This window comes from Mustela putorius, unplaced genomic scaffold (genome assembly GCF_011764305.1).
Source record: "Mustela putorius furo isolate JIRA1106 unplaced genomic scaffold, ASM1176430v1.1 tig00000813_pilon_pilon_pilon, whole genome shotgun sequence".
Classification (NCBI taxonomy): Eukaryota; Metazoa; Chordata; class Mammalia; order Carnivora; family Mustelidae; genus Mustela; species Mustela putorius.
The window spans coordinates 2,571,537-2,586,467 of record NW_025421485.1 but is presented as its reverse complement, the minus strand read 5'-3'; the positions used below and the strand labels follow the sequence as shown (position 1 = coordinate 2,586,467).

At 39.4% G+C, this 14,931-nt stretch overlaps 1 pseudogene; it reads left to right on the top strand.

Moving 5' to 3' along the window:
• Window positions 1-10,933: 10,933 nt before the first annotated feature.
• LOC101682171 lies at window positions 10,934-12,507 on the top strand (annotated as a pseudogene).
• The last annotated feature ends 2,424 nt before the right edge of the window (window positions 12,508-14,931 follow it).

The following is a 14,931-nucleotide window of genomic DNA, read 5'->3' as shown; positions in this document are numbered from 1 at the left end:
GATAAAAAGGAATGAATTGCCAGTCTATGCAAAGTCCTGGTGAAACTTACAGGGATATTGTAGAGTGATATAAACCAGTCAAAAAGGCCCCATGCTATGTGATCTCCTTTATTTGACACTCTGGAAAGGGAAAACGACAGCAACATTAAATATACCAGTGGTGGTCATGGGTTTAAATTTGGAAAAATTAACCAGTGGAGCATAGGGTAGGGCTAAGGCAGTGAAACATTTCTGTAGGATACTGTAATGGTTGATACATGACACTATGAATTTGACAAATCCCATAGAACTTTACAGAAGAGAGGTGAACACTAATATATGAAAATTTAATATGGACACAGAAATACACTTTATGTGATGCTTAGGGAATTCCAGAATGAAATGTGAGAAAAGAAACTGATTGCATCCATGTATAAGACTCCACTTCCCTTAAGGAAGTGGGGAAAGATGCTCACCGGAGAAAACACAGGAACTAATGTAATCTACATGACTAAAAGCAAAAGAAAGCACACAGAAGCACTGTGGTCTGGAAAGGTCCACGGAGTCAGGCTAACAATTCCGAAACCGTTATCCATGTCTACTGGAATTAACAATTCAGTCAACATGAGCTGGATGGAGGGAGATCTGTTTCTCAGTCTCAGATTAGGAGGATACAAGTAATCAAAGAGAAAAGACTCAAATGACCCCCAGTGGAATACGGTACTTGATTGACGTTCAAGACCCCAGTATGATGATCTGGACTGAAAATATTTAAAATGTTGAAAGAAAAAAGAAGAAAAAAAAACATTTAAAATTCTGTACTCAGCAACAACTCTGTAAGCTAGGTACTGTTATTATCCGCATTTTACAGATGAAGAAAGGCAGGCATGGTGAGTCAGTAACTTTTCCTAAAGTCACTCAATTAGTGACAGAGCTGCCGTGTGTCTGGAGTCCGTATTCTTATTCATTATGCTATCCTGGCTCTCTCCATTTATTTTTATCATTGCCCCTATGTAGTTTTATGGCGTCTGTTCCCACCAGCCCCCATGGCTGTCTGTTCCCCACCCACCATGGCTGTCTTAATCTTAAAGATTATGAGTTAAGTAAAAGATTAGGTAATCTTGTTAATTAATGAAAGAATGAATGAATGCAGGTAAAACTTTGGCAGAATGATATCCATCCTTGGTTTCTTAGGAATTTAAATTACTACATGAACTATTAGAGACTAATTCAAATCCGCCTAAAATATGATATTATGATTTTTATGTAATGTAGCCTGTAGTTACTTTAATAGTATACTAAAGGATTTTTGAATCAAATCAGCAAGGTTTTGCTGAGCATTTGTTATGCAGCTAACGTTACATTGGGCAAAGAGGAAAACAATGGGTGATGACTCCATTGTGGTCTAAGCACTAAGTTACAGAATTAAACTGTACAACTGGGAATCTGTGAGGTAAGAGGACAAGATAAAATTTTCTCGAAGTTGTAGGTCACTGACTGTAAGTACATGAAAAGGCAGAGGAACAGTACATTTACACATGATGTGTTTAGGGAACATTCTCTTACAGTAGTCTTTGAGGGACAGACTTTCACTTATGACAGAATTAATCAACTAGCCTATCCTTTCAGAAAGAACACCTATGTCATTGCTAATTGATTTCATAAATAAGTACAGTTGTTTTGTGATTTAGCATTTCAGTCTGGAAAAAATTTCAGCAAATGGTAGTGAAGGGTCTTCTACTCGCCAGGAATTTGGGAGGTGATGGAGAAACAGAGATGAGCAAAGGGGTATCCCTTAGATTCAGAATGCTGATGGTCAGCCCATGAATACAGAACCAAATAAGTAAACTAGAGGGCTCACTAATTCAACATGTTGTATTAGAGATGGATAGGAGATGTGCATTGAAAAACAGATTTGCTGTGAAGGTTAAACTCGAGGGTCTCTCATTTTAAAGAGCCACCTCTAAAGTTCAGCATATTCTCCAGGAACATGGGATGAAGCAGTTCACTGTCCACTCACCAATGACTTGGGGGTTGCCCTAGCACAGTGATCACACTCTAAGCCAATACAGGCCAGTGATCTGCCACGTATTCCATAATACAAAGGACAGCCTCCTGCAACACGGAATTTGTTGGATTCCCAAAGTCAGTAGTGCTCTGGTACTGGAACTGTGGCTGGGGCCAGCAGGCTGCCAGCATACCCTCATCATCCAGAATCTACCTTTGATACTGAGAATAAGAATGTGAATAAACTCTGCTCTGCTCCTCAGAGAAGGAGAGGTAGGTAGCGTACGTTAGCAACTGTCAATGGAGAGGACCTGGCCGAACTAGACCAGCTCCTTGATCCAGCTCCCCCACTCCATCCCAAAAGAATGTGACTTTAAATGTATTTTCTACCCAACTTATATTTATGCAAATTGATCTCTCTGATTTCACCTGTCCCTAATGACTTGACCCTCCATTCAATTTCACTACTTTATATCCTTCCTTCATTCCTTGTATTGTCTCTGGTATTCCAAATCCAATAAAATATATTCCAAAAATCTACATTGTTTTAGAAAAGGTAACTATTTTAGAGAAGGAAATTGATTTCTAGAGCTCCTAATTCTCATTTGAAACATTAGCTACTCTTACATATTTATTAAATTTAATAATACATTTCATTGAATTTATAATTTTGTTGAACCAGAAATTCCACTTTTAGTTTGGGTTGATGCCCAAATATCAACCAACATTTGAACCTCCAAAGCAGAGGAAAGTTATCTCTTATTGAATAATTACTACTACTTCAGCTGTATTAGCAAACCTTTCTTTTTATTTCTATATTCAATTCCAAAATTTATTAGGTGTTTCAATTTTAAAAGAATTGAGCAGGCTTATAATCCAAGATTTTATGAGGATTTATAACTCTATGTTTCATTAAATATATGTCTGGAACTAGTGCTTTAATAGGAAAAAAATAGGTTTTAGAATTCTGAAATGTAGTAATACATGTGATGGCTAAAATAAAGTAGGAAAGAAAAATGAATGGAAATTCTATAACATATCAAAAATGCATTTGAAAACATAAAATAGTGGAAGCAGATTTCTTTAGGACCAAGGAATTACTGTGTTTGTCAGTTTCAACTCCTTGGGAAATTTATCTTTAGAAGATAAATCACATCACTTCTAATAAAGAGAAGGACATATAATATGAACAAAATTTTAAAAGAAGGAAGAAGGGACAAGAAAGTGATAAAAATGAGGGACAGGACAAAGTAAGAGAATTGAGAAGGGTGGGGGTGCAGGAGCAACAGAGGGACCCCCGGAAACCCAACTGGCTTGCTATTTTCAAAATTAACAAAAATAGGCTTAGCATATTATCTGAGATTTATTAAATCTGTTGAGAATAAGTTTTGTCTTTTCCTAATGAATTGAAAAGGCCTTTGAACCTATAATGTAACACAGACTAAGAATTAATGTTATATATTTTGTTGTCCAGAAGCATTATACTTAATTCCTCTCATTAAGAAGACAGCACCGGGTCATTTGAGTACAGACTGGAATAGCAGTTATGTTTTTGCACCTAAATCCATTTCAGATTAAGTACCCATGACTAGCCTCTATGTTATCATTTGGGCCTCATTCTGTGTTTTTCCTCAATATGCACATTTATTTTTATTTTTTTTTAAGATTTTATTTATTTATTTATTTAACAGAGAGAAATCACAAGTAGATGGAGAGGCAGGCAGAGAGAGAGAGAGAGAGGGAAGCAGGCTCCCTGCTGAGCAGAGAGCCCGATGCGGGACTCGATCCCAGGACCCTGAGATCATGACCTGAGCCAAAGGCATTGGCTTAACCCACTAAGCCACCCAGGCGCCCCCAATATGCACATTTAGAGAGAAATTTTCCCCCTGACAAGTGAGAGTTGTATGTTTTTGTGTGTTTATACTTACAGTCTTCATTTTTAAAGATTTGTTTATTTATTTTAGAGAGCGTGTGTGTCAGTGGGAGGTGGGGAAGAGGGAGATGGAGAGAGAGAATCTCAAGCAGACTCCCCACTAAGCTCGCAATCCCAGGGCCCTGAGATCATGAGCTAAGCCGAAATCAAGAATCAGACGCCCAACTGACCTAGCCACCCAGGTGCCCGTGTTCATACATTTTTTTTTAAAGATTTTATTTATTTATTTGACAGAGATCACAAGTAGGCAGAGAGGCAGGCAGCAAGAGAGAGGGAGAAGCAGGCTCCCTGCTGAGCAGAGAGCCCAATGCGGGGCTTGATCCCAGGACCCTGAGATCATGACATGAGCCGAAGGCAGAGGCTTAACCCACTGAGCCACCTAGGTGCCCCCATGTTCATACATTCTTATTGGAAACCTTTATATTGTCAAGGGAAGAGTTTGGGAATCTATAAACCCATATCATCAAAACACTACTTTGAAGTTACTAAACTCAATGCAATTCTTAGAAATGATTGCCCTTAAAAGTTAAAAATTTCTCTTAAAAATGGCCCTTAAAAATCTTCCATCGTAGGGGCACCTGGGTGGCTCAGTGGGTTAAAGCCTCTGCCTTCGGCTCAGGTCATGGTCCCAGGGTCCTGGGATCGAGCCCCACATCGGGCTCTCTGCTCTGCAGGAAACCTGCTTTCTCCCCTCTCTCTGCCTGCCTCTCTGCCTACTTGTGATTTCTCTCTCTGTCAAATAAATAAAATCCTAAAAAAAAAAAAAAAAAAAAACTTCCATCGTAAGTGTTTTCTATGGAAAAATATTTAAAACCTCAATTTCTTTTTTAATATAGAGCACTATTTGAAAATAACTGTTTATCATGTAATCATCAAATATTCAACCAAAAGACAAACTAATCAACAAAACCAAAAATATTCTCTCTTGTTTTCACCTTGTTAGACTTTTTTATTTTTTATTTTTTAAATTTTTTTAGAGAGACAGAGCATGAGAAGAGGGAAGGTCAGAGGGAGAAGCAGACTCCCTGCTAAGCAGGGAGCCTGATGCAGGACTTGATCCCACGACTCCAGGATCATAACCTGAGCTGAAGGCAATTGTTTAACCAACTGAACCACCCAGGTGCCTCACCTTGTTAGACTTTGAAAGTAAGTGTTATCTCAGGAAAACCTTCCCAGATTAAATTTGGCACTGCTGTTGCTTTTATGATCTCAAGTAATTCTCACAGGTTTAGTTAAATATTTATTGCATGCTTATTTAACTAGTGTCTGTGTGTTCCTACCACACAATGCTCCCAGAAGGCCAAGTGTGTGTCACTTTTGCATCTTGTGACTGACATATCATAATGGCTGGCATATTGTCAATGGGATAGGCAGGTCTAACACAGACTCTGAGAAGATGGACAGCCTGTGCTGTGTCACACAGCCTACTATCCTGGTCATGGTGACCCATGTATTACATTTGTCCTGAAACATCTTCAGAGTTCCCCCACTTTATCTTTGACTCAAAGGTACCACAATACATTTAGGACAGCCATATTTATCACCTGAATCCTCCGTCTCTCTCTTGTTGCTAATGAGGAAGCATTACATGTAAATATGAAGTGATGATGTGTTTACAGTCAAACCTCCTTTGATTAAAATTAATAAAGAAAGAAGCCCGGCTACAAGGTAGAACTCTCACCAGCTTTTGTATTTCTTTTCTAAATGTATCTCCCCAGTGTTCAGCAGGCTTTATCTTGCTAAATGTTAGAAGATTATGCTAATTAATAAACAAGTGAAGACAGCAGAAGGGATGAACAGAACATTAATTTATCCTGCTTAAGGCTTTAAATAAAATCTTTTCAGACCATGAGGGGGGGGAAAAGAACTTGGACAGCTTTTTAATCACACACAGCTATTAATGAATATTTTCTGATGAATTATCTCTACCCAACTCCATGAGACGAGCCATCTGAAATGTAATATTTTTCCAAAAAAGCCACAAGAAATTGCCATGCCCAGTTCTGCAGAACAAGAACATTTTATGTTTTATTTTATTTCATCTTGTTTTAAGCTCGGTGGGTTAGAATTTGTTAGCTCATTGGATTGTAAAATATACCTCTGTAGCAAACTATTATTGAAGTGCTTTTTCACTGAAGCATTGAAGTTGGCATCCTGTAGGATTATCCTGCTAGTGATTTCATATGCAGGGCCCACTGGAGCTGTGTCTATTTGTTCTGCTGACAAGACACAGAGTCTAAACTTTTAAAAGAACTGAGCTACATCTAACAACTTCCCCGCGTTTTTCCTAAAAAGAAATGAAATATTTAGAGACGGTCAACAGTTTTAGGAAGCAGAAAAGAACTGTCAATGGAGGGCCACCCTGTTTTGCTCAGCGTGAGGTGCCCAGCTGAGGTGATAACACTGTTTATTTAAGGGGCCGTCTGCAGACACATTGTGGATTTCATAAAATGTACATAATAAAAAATAATAAAATCTAAAATGATCACTTGCCAGAGGAAGAAGGTCTTTTGCTTCCTTGTGGAAACCTGCAGGAGAACACAGATTCTCGCAGAGTTGATCGCTATCTGTGCCACATCGGAATAAAAAGGACAGGGCGGACCGTGGGTAGCTTGTGGATACTCAGACACCCTGACAAGCAGGGGTTATGGGGGTGTGAGCAAGAGGACACAGAGGAACTTACCAAGTGACGAAAAGTCAGGGGATTGTCCCCAGGAGAGAAAGAGAGAAAAACAAGGTTCATTTCAGCTTGAAAGAAAGAAAGCTGAATGGACACCTAATCTTCAAGGAGAGGAGATATGGCCTATGGAACAGTGAGCAGTAGCCTTTTCTGTTAACTGAGGAGGTACATGAACGTTTTAGCAAGAAGGATTCAGGTTTAGCCTTGAAAAGCAACTTGTGCTACCCAGAAGGAATCCACTTTATCAAGGAAAACTTCAGATTTTCCTTGTCCAGATATTTATTAGTCTGAAATATGTGCATGCATGAGTTCTACCCAAAACAACGAATTTGTTTTCAAGTGATTCCCAAGCTTTGTCCTCTGTGTCCTAGATTCCAAGAGGAGAGGGCTTACGAATAGGGTCAAGCCTGGGAGTCATAATTTTCCGTTTCCAAACACTTCCCTATGTTGCAACTTCATGGAGTCAGAAACCCCAATAGGGGGTCTTGACACTGAATTACTCAACAGCTGATACCAAGTTCTCAGAATAAAATAGGCACGTATGTATTTTAATATTTTTTAGTGCCGATCCCAAATTAATTTAACTACAATCAATGCCTATTTATGAAGAGCTCATTTCAAATTCTTGATAAGGCTTCCCTTCAACAGTATGCTATTAGTGGTTAAGTTTTGGGGAACTCAAAAATTATATGTGGACTTTCAACTCTGCAGGGACACCCCTGACGCCTGTATTGTTTAGAGGTCAACTGTACTCAGAATACCCAAAAGATGAGTTTTTTGAAATGCTTGATCAAATAGAAAAATCCTCTGACAGTACGAGTTCAAAATAAGAGAATTCATAACAATACTTCAATAGAAACAAGATATTTCCAATAGAGCAGTGATTTAAAAAAAAATAAGGAAAAATGTGATAAATTGAAAATCATACTTAAATAACTTATACATTTAATGTACCCAGTTGACTACACTGACACTTTCTTTGATAATAACAAAAAAATAATATCAACAAATAAACATAATTCTTTCATCCATGCATGACATAGTAGGAAAGAAACAATTACTCTGGAGAGAAAACTATCAATAACTGTTATCACTGCCTTGATGCAAGAAATCCTTTCAGATAATTAGGCCCTGAGCAGAGAAGAAAAACAAAAATGTATCTTTTCTGAGAGTTTTGCAACCACATCCCAGCCCCCGGGGAGGCTTATCACCCAACAGAAACTACGTGGGTAACCCAAAGAGTTGCAAGATGTTAATTTACTTGAAAATTCTAAGTCACGGATCTCTAGTGATTGTGGAAACCTGTAGAAGCAAAGAGAAAATTTTTTCAGGAGGAATTTTCATCTGAGGTCAAATAATTCAAGTAATTTCCATATATAAGTATCCACATAAACGTATATTTTACATTAAAAATAAAATAAAGTAATGTTATCATTAGTAAACACAAAAGTTAATACAAGTGATGCCTGGGTGGCTCAGCAGATTAAGCTTCCAACTTTTGATTTCAGCTCAGGTCATGATCTCAGGGTCCTGAGACGGAGCCCCACACAGGACTCCATGCTCACTGGGGAGTCTGCTCTCCCTCTCCCTCTACCCTTCCTCTTAGCTCACGTGAGAATGCCCTCTCTCTCTCTCTCTCTCAAATTTATAAATCTTAAAAAAAAAAATTAGAAGAATAAGCCTCAAAATCATTAAATAATGCTAAGATAAAAAAAACAGAATTTCAGATATTTCAAAAAGTTCCTAGAAATACAGCAAAGACATACAGATTTGAATAAAAAGGATTTTAAATTCTTTCAAATAGAAAAAGGTTGGTGTTGGGTATGCTTCTGTCTGCCACTATTTGCTCATTGTTTGGGGAAGGAAAGAGCACGGGCAAATGGGGACTGATGAATCACTGTGATGGTTGATGTTCTGTGTCAACTTGACTAGTCACTTATGTGGTCAAATACCGGTCTAGATGTTGCTGGGAAGATACTTTTTACATGAGATTAACATATGGAAGAGCATCTCCTCTTCCATATGTACATGGGCCTCATCTTACCACTTGAAGGCCATAGAGAAAAAGATGGAAGGGCCCCAAGGAAGAGAGAGTTCCATCTCTGCCAGGCTTCTGAACTCCAGCTGTGGCATCAACTCTTCCCTGAGTTTCTGCCCTGTCGCCCTGTAAATTCTGGACTTGCCATTTCCCCAAAATCATATAAACCAATTCTATAAAAAATCACTCCCTCCCCGACTCCTTGGACTCTCCTTCTTTCCCTCCCTCCATGCGAACAGAGGGACCACCACGAAAGCTGAGATGCTACCTCTAGTATGACCAGCAGAGAAGACCATCCTCCTATTCACCTTACCTTGAAAAACCAAGAATACAGAGAAGTTCGGCTTATAAGCCTATTTTCTGCTCATCTAGAAAATATCAAAAGGGTAAATCAGGGGGCGCCTGGGTGGCTCAGTGGGTTAAGTCGCTGCCTTCGGCTCAGGTCATGATCTCGGGGTCCTGGGATCAAGTCCCGCATTGGGCTCTCTGCTCAGCGGGGAGCCTGCTTCCCTCTCTCTCTCTCTTCCTGCCTCTCCGACTACTTGTGATTTCTCTCTGTCAAATAAATAAATAAAATCTTTAAAAAAAAAAAAATAAAAGGGTAAATCAGTATCTTAAAGGCAGAAAGGACCCAACAAAAACTGAATCCCTGAATGTAACTTGAAGAAAAACAGGAGAGCAGACGAGATGATAAAACAAAGAATAACCATACAACACAACTGCCTGGTATAAATGTACACTTAGAATGAGACACAATGGTTCCTAAAGAGGAATGTGCTGTGTAAATGACTTAGTATTTGCTGAATGAAGGGATGTGTGTGTATGTCTGTGTGTGTGTGTGTGTGTGTGTGTGTGTGACAGAAAGAGACAGATAGACAGAGATTAAGATGGAGACAGTGAACGAGAGACAGAGAGACAGAGACATATGACAAATCACATGCTGAAAGCATGGATACTCTGGGGCATCAACTGTATTGACTATTAAGCCACAAACCCAAGTAAAAAGGAAATCAGATAAGAATTTTAGTAAAATAATAATACTTCGACAAGCCTCACCTAGCTAAAATTCTTACTGAATTTAAAATGTTCCTTCTTTGTTGGGGTTGTTGTTGCCTTGATTCCAGTGTGTTAGAGGGAAGAGAAAAGAATTAAATGGCTTTCCTCTGTCATTACTTGATTAGAAATTACATTACTGACTTAAGATTCTACTCCTTTAATGTATTTACATTATATAAATAATGATCTTTTTCTATTCCATCAATCTTTCTTTGTGTATCAATATTATCATTTTAAGATATATGACACACTGTTTCATTTTTGCAGTTTATCTTATTCTTATTTCTTGCAAAAATTCTCTGATTATTCCCCCTTCTTTCCCCCAAAGATGAATTTTAGAATTCTTTTCACTACTTCACTCCCTGCCTGCTGGGACATTGGTTTACAGCGACTGAATTGTTGCCATACCTCTTTTTCTTTTGGGTATGCCTAAAAATTTCCATCTTTGGTTCAATGTAAATGAAGATAATTCTAAATTTTTTATTATACTTTTCAGGTTCACTTGAAGTAATCAGCCTTTGTCCCTTAAATGTGTTTTTAAAAAGGCCACCCATTAGTTTATGAGATAATAAGTGTCATGTGTGTGGCCTCTAGTTGCCCTGTAGCTTTCTGTCTTTCTTCCTTCCAATTGAAATACTCTTTGTTCTCTGACTCCATAATTCTGTGTTCTGCTTCTGTGGCTTGCATTCTGCCACATGCTTTTGTTGCAAAAGTGTTACTATAATTTGCTCCTTTGGAGGAAACTAACTTTCTTGTTGATGTTTGAGCTGAAAATGGTTTCCTTTGCTATGCCAAAATAGAAATGCTTCTTTCCTTCATGTACGGTATCACTGAGCATCTCCTCTGACTGCAAGAGTTCAGAGATTTGCTTTATCATTTATCATTTCATACTCAACACTGAGAATCAGATTTATTTCCAATGACATTGACAGTAAAGGAAGGATAGTAAGGCAATGCAGTTTTAGGGTCATTCTCCTCTGAACAGAGCTTTGGACAATTTCCTGTTGATGTATGTAGTTGGGTATTAGTGTATGTTATATTCATGTTGTGTTTACTGATTCTTTTATTCATTAATTAGCTATAATCCTCCATCTTATTGCAAAAGATGGAAACATTTAGAAACCATGGTTCTTATTAGGAAACAGCTCATAGTCTATTATAATAATAGACAAAGAAGTCAGAACTTTAGAGCATTGGGTAAGCATTACGGATAAGCACTATGAAACAGGACCCATGGGAAATGGTTGCATGGGGAAAGAACGAAACTCTGATTAGTGTAGGGTCAGGGGAAGTACCCTTGCGAGCGTGCAGGGTCAGGGGAAGTACCCTTGCGAGCGTGCAGGGTCAGGGGAAGTACCCTTACGAGCGTGCAGGGTCAGGGGAAGTACCCTTGCGAGCGTGCAGGGTCAGGGGAAGTACCCTTGCGAGCGTGCAGGGTCAGGGGAAGTACCCTTGCGAGCGTGCAGGGTCAGGGAAAGTACCCTTGCGAGCGTGCAGGGTCAGGGGAAGTACCCTTGCGAGCGTGCAGGGTCAGGGGAAGTACCCTTGCGAGCGTGCAGGGTCAGGGGAAGTACCCTTGCGAGCGTGTAGGGTCAGGGGAAGTACCCTTGCGAGCGTGTAGGATCAGGGGAAGTACCCTTGTGAGCGCTGTGACTGAACCAAATCTTACAGGATGAGAAATTCGCCAGCCAGCACATGGGGAAGGGGCATTCCTACAGTCAAGAGCACATGCATATGGAAGCAAATGGCAGAAGTAGAACCCATTTAGATTTTTAGAGCATTTCTGTAAGACTGATGTATATAGTGTAAGGGAAATGTAGCAAGAGCTATGGCTGGCAAAGAATACAGATGATAGAGTCGCAAGCAAAACAGTTTACAAAATAAACTATACAACCTTTACGTAAAGGTTGCCATAACGGATAAGCAAGTGAAATGCTTTTACATTACAGGGTTGGAATAAAAATTGGATTGAATGGGTTCTAGGAAGCAGAGTACTCAAATATGTGGAGGCCAATCTGGGAAACAGTGAACTTTAGAGAGCCAACTAGGGACAATATCCAGAGAAGAAGATGGGGGTGGGGGCTGCCCCAGGAAAGAAGACGTCTGTTCTGCCAATAGAAAAGTGTTGAACTGAAAGTTCAAAAAGAACAAACAGAAAACACATGGAAATGCAGATGGTGGTAGACCAGAAAGACACCTCAGCCTCCTCACAAGTAAAGGGCCCCAGTAGATCTTACTGTTGACACTGAGGAAGTATTCATGAACAGAATTAAAGATTCCTAAAGAACTAAAACCATGGCTTGTTAGAGGATGGAGACTTAACTACCAGGCAGCAACGGGTCTTTTATCTTCCTGCCAGAGAGAATGTGGACTCCATTCTATGCACATTACAAGAAATCTGAGGAGAACACAGATAATGAGTCGTCTGCAGTTAATGAGGCTGCGGCAGGGATCCAGTAATACTTCGAAGTACTTTTGGGCACTCAGCTCCTCTACAAATCTGAGAGACCGCAGGGCCTAGAGATCCTCACAGATCATCCCGATGCACCCAAGACCCAGATGTACGGAGCACCCTATCTTCCAAGATAACCTTTACGAATGGGAGCAATATTGGTCTACACAGCTTTGGACAAGAAGAGCCTTGCATTATTACTGAATTACGATTTCCTAAAATACCTGGCAATGAATTCTGCGACCCTGTTTAGAGCTAGAGACTACGAAGTGGCTCATCTTGAACAACTTCTCGAGGCTGTGGGAGGCGAGGCCCAGACATGCACTTTCTTTGGATCTCTGCAAACACATTTTTGTTTTTAGTCCTTCTCTTCTACCAACGACGTACTGTGAAAATGTTAGTATATAACAAGGTATGTGTGTTTTCTGCTTGATTTTAAGCAGAGAAAATTAAAAAAAAAAAAAAAGATACTGCTCCAAAAACAAAACAAGCTATGCATGATTCCCTGATTCCAGAAGAATCGAAAGCACTTCAGTGTCGTTTATGATGTATCGACACTTAAGTAATCTTGGGAAGATTATCTCTAAGAGTTTTCAAAACCTGCCTGAGGGTAGAAAGTAGAAAAATATTTGCTTCTTTAACAAATCTAAGGAAAGTGATCTCTGTCCTCAGAAGTGTCTTCCCCTTCAACTCTTTAGACCGTTGCTCCTGCCTTCCTTCTCATGGGAATTATAAATGTCTCACTCTCCCATTTCAGTTAAGCAAGAATATAGGTGAAGTCATTCCCCAGGCCACCACTCTCTGCCCTCACAGCCCTAAATTCAAGCTGTCTTTGAAGGACCAGTCAAGGACTTACTGGACCACAAAACCTTCACGGAGTCTCAGAGCTACCTGTTTCTTTGACCTGAAGTCTTCTACTAGCCACTTCCTGTGACAGGGTTTTATTCATTTCTTGAAATCTAAGCATAAGCTTGGTTAGAACTTCTTTTTATTTTTTTTTAAATGTTTTTACCTATATATATCACCTCTGAACACCTTCAAGTTGCCTCCGGTTTATGCCTCGTTCTAACTATGCATGGAACATGAAATTGACTTTATAGAATTAGAGACTCTGATAGCAGGTGGTGTTGTGTAGAAGACCACAAACAGGCCTGCAGCTCTTGTTGTGTCATTTATTTCACCCAGGAAATGAAGTGCCCTGTAGATGCTCAGCACTTGCAAAGTCGGAAATAGATAATGGATTTTTAAAACCACCTTCTTGATATATGATTGACGTACAAAAGCTATACAAGTTTAATGTAAACAATTGATGTAAACAATCCAAAAGTTTCTTAGTGCTTTATTTTCTTATTGTTTTTTGTGATAAGAACACTTGAGATCTATTCTCTTCACAAATTTTTTGAGTATATACTGCCGTGACATTACCTATAGGCTTTATGGTATACAGCAGACCTCTAGGATGACACATCCTGCATCACTGGCCCTTTTGTATACTTTTCACTGACACCTCCCCATTTCCTTCTCTCTCAACTCCCTGGAAATCACCATTCTACTCTCTGCCTTTATAAATCTGACTATTAGAGATACCGCCTATAAGTGGTTTCATGTAGTATTTGTCCTTCTGTGTCCGACTCATTTCCCTTTAACACGGTGCCTTCCAGGTTTACCTATGCTGTCTCAAGTGGGAGGATTTCCTTCTTTTTTAAGTCTGAACCATATTGCATTGTAGGCACACGCCACATTTTCTTTGTCCACCCATCCTCTGCTGGACACTCAGGCCGCTTCCATGAGCAGGCTGTGTGAATACTGCAGCAATCTACACGATCGTACATGTCTCCTGATGGGGAAATTCACCTTTGCAGAGTTTTCTAAAATGAATTTGACACAACTTGAGTTCGCACCTTAATTGTTTCCCTCCAAGTTCTTCAAGTTCTTCAAGTTCTAACCTCCACCCCGTACCTCAGAATGCGACTTCACTTGGAGGTAGGGTCCTTAAGGAGGTAATTAAGGAAAATGAGGTCATAGGGGTTGGCTCTAATCCAACATGACTGGTTTCCTGAGGAAATGAGGACGCAGACACACAGGTGAGAAGACCATATGAAGATTCAAGGAGAAGGTGGCCATCTGTTAGCCAAGTAAAAAGGCCTCAGAAGAAATCAGCCCTGCCAACACCTTGGTCTTCCACCTTGGACGTCCAGCTTCCTGGACTGTGAGAAAATAAATTTCTGTTAGTTAAGTCACTCAGTCTATGGTCCTTTGTTGTGGCAACTCTAGAAAACAAATATGACTGCTTTCAAAACTCCAAAATTCTAAAGCTTATTTCTAATATTTATCACAAAAAATAATACAAAAATAAGATGTTTAGTATATTACTGGTGTAATATACTATGCAAACTGCTTTACATGAGGCATATCCTAAAATTCTTAATGCAATTATATGAAATATGTATTATTGTTATTATTATTATTATTATTATTATTAAGGCAGGCTAGGGAATAGTCATAGATCACAAAGTAAAATTACAGAATTAAATGCCATCAAGCTTGTGCTTCAATTAGCCACACTTTATACCACAACTGTCTACTTCTTTAATTTCTGGGGAAGTAGAAGAAATTGATAATGACTTTTTGCTTGTTTGTTTTTTAAGATTTTATTTATTTATCTGACAGAGAGAGAGAGATCACAAGCAGGCAGAGAGGCAGGCAGAGAGAGAAGAGGAAGCAGGCTCCCTGCTGAGCAGAGATTCCCAATGTGGGGCTCGATCCCAGGACCCTGGGATCATGAC